Raw genomic sequence first — 6000 nt, forward strand, 5'->3', positions numbered from 1 at the left:
ACTCTACCTATGGGCAACATTCCAGATTTGTAACTTGCACATGTGTGATTCACATTTGTACTAAAAACTAATTTCCTACTGAAACCATTGAAGAAAGATACTGTAAAGAACCCAGGCCTCAGCAAAACTAAGACGCTCATGCTGGGGAACTGTCAGTCTCGCAAGACTGCAATCAGAGCTGAGAACGCTGAGCTGCTTTCAGAGGAATTCAGTACCATCTAGCATCAAGCACCAAATGTTAGCCACTACTGTAGAAATAGCTCCCTTTTTTCACTTTTAACTGTTTATCTAGCTCCATCTGAACAGACAAGCACATAGAGAGACCAGGGAACTAGGATATCACAGCAGGAGATAACTTAGTTCATGCATAAAGGTGATTCACTTTTTTAAAGCTGCAAGAAGTGTCCTACATGTCCAACTGTCCTAGTTTCTACAGAGAAGGAAGGAAAGATATACTCTGGAATAAACCAGGGGCTTCTGAATCTAAAGTTCCCAGAGACCATCTCAGCTTTTCTGAGACCCTGCTATATTTCCTCACTTGCTCTCTGATCCCCTTGGCTCACTCTGCATCAAACTGTGCAGTGCCAGAAGAGAGGAGTTGCTGAAGAAGAGTGTCTGATTGCTGGTATTCATGAAGGTTTTCACTGCTCTGCTCGGAGACACTCTCAGAGATGACTTTGAAATTTTAAAAACCTTCTCCAAAAGGCCAGGGAAGGATGGAACTACCCTCATACTGTCTACCCTGGACAGACAACTCAAATGGCAGAAGTTCATTAAGCTTAAGGTAGGAAGCATGCACAGCACCATGGTGCAGCCCTTTAGAAAACAGATGTGGTGACTAAGGCCAAAATTAAGTTAGGAAGGTTTTATGTTATCACGATTGCTATGACAAATACTTGCTCCTGCTAGTAACTGATCAAGTCAAAGCCAAATCTGGAGTGATCTTGCTTGTATCGATGACATGGGACAGAGGAACTTAGAGGAAGTGAGAATTAAAATCAATGTAAATTATGCAACTCGAGTTTTAATTTAAAACAGAATCTATATAACAGATAACATTTAAAAAAGAAGTAGGAGTGCCAAAACGAAGAATTGAGTGAAAAATTCCCAGCTATAAGTAAAACAAGATCATTTTCATGTCAGGCCTCCTTTGAGCATAATTGCTGTAGTCTTCAACTGTTAGGTTAATAAAAGACACTTCCATTAAGCTGCAGGGTCCCCATCAGCATATGGTTAAGCTTTGTGTCTTCTCTGTGCAAAACCATTTGCTACCTCAGAGTGAAGTATTTCTTCCTTTGTCATGTCCCTAGAAGAGATTAACAAGCACACACACTTTATACACTTCATTAATCCTTGTGATGATTCATGCGCATGGGGGTCATACTCTAATCCAAGTCAGACCACTAAAAATACTTGACCTCCAGATGGCTGTGCTGACTGGCGTTGCTAACAGCAGAATTTGGACACAGTGTTTCTCTTTTCATATCACTGTAGTATAGACTAAACATATTCAAACCATCCTTATAAAAGGCATGCTTGACAGTATGCTGACTATACATAAAAAGGGCCCTTTGGGCACGGGTTTTGATTAGTCTGAGATTCAGTTCAAAGTTAGGCACCACTGCACCTTGCTCTTGAAAGAGACTTTGGGCATCGGCTCACTACAAATAAAGAATAATCACAGCAGGGCAAACAATAAGCTGATTGTCAAAAGATGTCATTTCTATTGGGAGCATCCTCCTGGCTGCACAGATCTGCTTTCTAGGGTGGCTGAGATCTCTGGAAGGGGTGACAGTGAAATACTTCAACCAAAGAGAAATGTTGTAAAGCAAGAATAACCGTGAATCTAATCATTATTTAGCTCTGCTAGAGTTCAGCTCCATACTTGGTTTTAAAGGTTTGTAGCTCTTTATAAGGAGTCAGATTTATTCCCAGATCTGAATGGGTACCTCTCCTGTCTTTTTTCCCCATCCCATAGAAATCATATCTCTCTTTGCGTTTTTTTTTCCAGCCTGATGGATTACTTATGAAAAAAACACTCATCTCAGAAGGTCTGTTATGGATGTGAATAAAAGATCAGATTCTCACCTCATGTAAATTGGAATAGCTTTGCTGATTTCAAAATTCAGTTCAACAGCAGAAAGAACATACCACAGTCCATTAACCTCTTCAAAGACTGTTGAAAAGGAATTCATCAGATCACAATAGATGTTGGAAGTTTAATATCTTCCACAATGATCTGTCTGATGTATTTCTTCTTAATGTCTGTCAACAATGGCAAAAAAAAAAAAAAATCACCAAGGTCAAAATCTGTTCTCTGAAAGCACATCTGCACTGCAGTTTCAATAGATGTTGCTGTTAAATGTGGTAGATTCTACTTCACTTCAAGCATTTAAATTAAATCTGGATACCTTTCTGAAAAGATATGCTATAGATCAAAGAGAAGTACTGGGCCTTAAGCAAAAAAATGAGTGAGTGAATTTCTACGTAGTGTATTACATTAGAGTTCAGAATAGATGATCTTAATGCTCTCTCCTCACCTGAACATATGAATCCAGTCTCATTTAGCTAGACAGTGCTTCATGGCCATATGATTGCTGATTTAATGAACTATAAAATTACATCTAAGTTAAGAAACTGGCCCCTGAGTTCAGAAAGTCCTCATGGGTCACAGAAACCATATTGCTCATGACCGGTTTACATTTATACAATTTATCCTTGATTTTTCTGCCAACCTTATCTTAAATTGTTCTTTTCTTTCTGCAACATCCTTATGAACTGAAAGACCATGCTTTGCTAAAGACACCATATTCTTCCAATTTCTTCCTGCAAGATGCTTGTCATTCCCCTAACAGTGTCTCTCTGCACCTGCTCCCACTTGAGGTCACCTTGCCTGAATATGGGAGACTCATGTCATGGAGTTCCAGATGAGATCTGGAAAACAGCCTCTCCTCTTTCTACAGGAAATCTCTTCCTACTGTTTTTCTTCACACTTTTCTGAATATTTTTCCTCTTCTTCCTCAGGCGGTGGTTGCCAGCTATCTCCATTCTTCCTCCTATCTTTTGTGAAGCTAACTGTTCTTCTCCAAATTCCCTCTCTCCCATCTTCTCTCTCTGCCTGTTCTTTTCACAGAACAGAAAACTTGTTCCTTAGTTAACATTATTAACTTATCTAGAATAGCCTTTAGATGGTCTTGTATATTAGGTATCAATAAATTTTGAGTTGTCGATGAAACTTTTCCTCTACCATATTTTCTATATTCATCTGTACTCCTGCGCTAGTTGATTCTTTAGCCTGCCCCACACCTTCTTCTCTTGGAGCTCTGCTGCATTATACCTAAAGCTCCAATGAGATAGCCATTCCAAGATAACATACTTTCTTCCCCGAGTATCTCTACTGATCCTACAACAGATTTCCTCTTCCCCTACCACAGTGGGCATTGTTGTCTTCTCCTAGTACTGCTTGTTTTTAAAGGCCAAAATAGATTGTATTTTTAAGAAAAAAAAGAAAAACGGCTATATGAAGTTAACTTTCCACTACTTTCTATTTGCTCCTGCAATAACTTAATCTTGATTACTGGAATGCAACATCTGGCTGAGACTTCTCAGCATTTAACTAGACTTTCATGTCCAGCTATTGTGTTCCTAGGCAATGTGTCTCCCAAATTATGACAACATACCAATGCAAACATAAAATGTGTTTTTGAGTCTTCAGCTGCCGTGGAAGATGTGAGATCACTGGGCTGAATACTTAACCACATTAGGCTTGTTTGGGTGCCATTGAAGCTCTCATGAGAAAACTTTAAGGTAGTCAGATAGCAAAATGAGTGCACAGAGGAATCCTCTATTTCACCAAATGGGCATAACTACTCTGTCACCTGTTCTGGTTTCAAATGTCTTTTGAAGCATGTCCAGGCAATAGCGACCCTGACTTCTGGCATACAACAGCACTCTAAGTAGATTTTTTCAGTTCTGACCCTGCTCCAAACCAAATGCTCTGCTCCAGCACCAGGAGTGGGGAGGACAACAAGAAACAGAAACAAGACAGAGAACTCATGACTAGGAAGCTACCAGAGAAATCAGCGGAAGGAAGAATACTGTGGGCTACTTAGGGCAAAGGAAAACAAGGAGGACAGGCGCTAACATAGGCAAGGCTACAGAGTAGATTGTTAATAACAGAGATCAGAGACAGACAAATTAAAACATTCCTGAGCATTTTCATAGTTTAAACAATAAGGCACAGCTCTGGACACACATTCAGACCCCTCTATTTGTGAGTCATGTAATTAAGGTTCAGCAACAGAAAACCTAGTTTTCAACTGCACCCAGCCTTTCCCCTCCCTTGTTCTGTTAATAAATAATTTTCCTAGATAACAGTTACTGGTATGTATAACTTGTGTAACGATGGAGACTTCACTTACATTTACAAATTTTATCAAAAAACACACCTTGAAAGGTGATAAGAATGCATGTGTGATGATGTGTAACTTTGGTGACTGGTACATTACTGATTAGGTGAAAACACGGTGTGTACTGTAACACACACATTTGTTGAAGAATCAGGAAGGAAAAGGAATACTATGGCAGATAAAATGTTCTTCGACAAAAGTCTATTTTTTCCCAGCATGTAAAGAAGTGTGTCCTCCTTGTTCACTAAGGGTGCAACCGACACTTTTTAGCAACTTTTAGTGAGGTAATGCTGTCCCAGGAATTATAAACTAAACATAAATTTATCGTAATGCTTTACAGCTTAACCAGCTTTTAATTCATTTCTTGGAGGCTTTCTGTCAGTTGATTCTCCAGATCTCTGCATTTCTTACTCCTCAGTGTGTAAATAACATGCCTTTCTACTACTGGCAGCAATATTTATGCTATTTCTGGATTTGGCCGTGAAAGTCTCCCGCACCTGTGCTAGATCAGAGTCCTGCTGAGCCCCCAGTGACCACCTCTGTGTCTCTGCGCCAGGACGTGCTGCCTGGAAAGATGCATTGCCACCTGGGCTGCTTCTGGGGCCAGGCACATTAAACACGACTACTTGGACAGGACTGCACAGAGACTCCCCCTAACCACTCAAAAATGGCAAAAAATTGATGTAGTAAATATTTGTGTTCATGAACAAGGAAACAAACCTCACAGGTTAAGAATGTCTGAAAAGACTTGGTGGAGTAAATTGTTTTCCGTTAAAATAAATTACAGTGTAACCACAAGAAACAACATCCTCTGTGTTTTGAGATCTTAGGCAAGAATTATTTAGCTTGTATTGTCTTAACTTTTATGACAAAATCATTGTGCCAACGTTGATTAGATGTACATAACAGCACAAGAAAGTAATCCCAAGCAGAACTGGAAAAAACTTCGTTTTTCCAGTTAACTAAATCTCTGCAATATAGGAATTCTGCTGAAAACTTTAGCACTACAAAATCACACATACAAGTAGGCAGTTCTCTGTAAAAGTCACAATCATTCATAAAATGTAATGTGCAAGGTTACTGGAAAGAGCTAAGAGAAAGGCCTTTCTATTCTAAAACCAATTTACAAAGTCCAAAATGAAATAAAGATGAGTGGAAGGTAAGCGAAAGCAGAACAGAAAGTATTAATTATTTTGCACAGAGACAAAAATGTAACAAAGGAAGGGAAATGAGAAGCAACATTTTGCCGGCAAAGCCTGATGAGGTTTTAGAGGCAGCTGTTCATAGGAATTGGCAGGGATGGCACATCTATGTCTGTAAGTCCAAGTCAGAGGTGAATGGGGTGGCCACTATTTTAACCTTATGCTTCTGGGACAACATTTGTAAACAGAGGCAAGAGAGAGACACATCCAGGGCTCAAATGAGTTGAAGAAAGCTTTTGGGGAAACGATAAAACGACTTCTTATGAACAGCAGAAAATAGCTGAACTCCTTCCACTTTCTCATGTAGAACTGTAGCTTAGATCCAAATAGTCGAAAGAAAAACTGGTAGCTGTCACTGTTACTGTTGTTCAAATGCCAGAGGCAAATGC

The sequence above is a fragment of the Rhea pennata genome, chromosome 1, assembly GCF_028389875.1.
Source record: "Rhea pennata isolate bPtePen1 chromosome 1, bPtePen1.pri, whole genome shotgun sequence".
Taxonomy (NCBI): domain Eukaryota; kingdom Metazoa; phylum Chordata; class Aves; order Rheiformes; family Rheidae; genus Rhea; species Rhea pennata.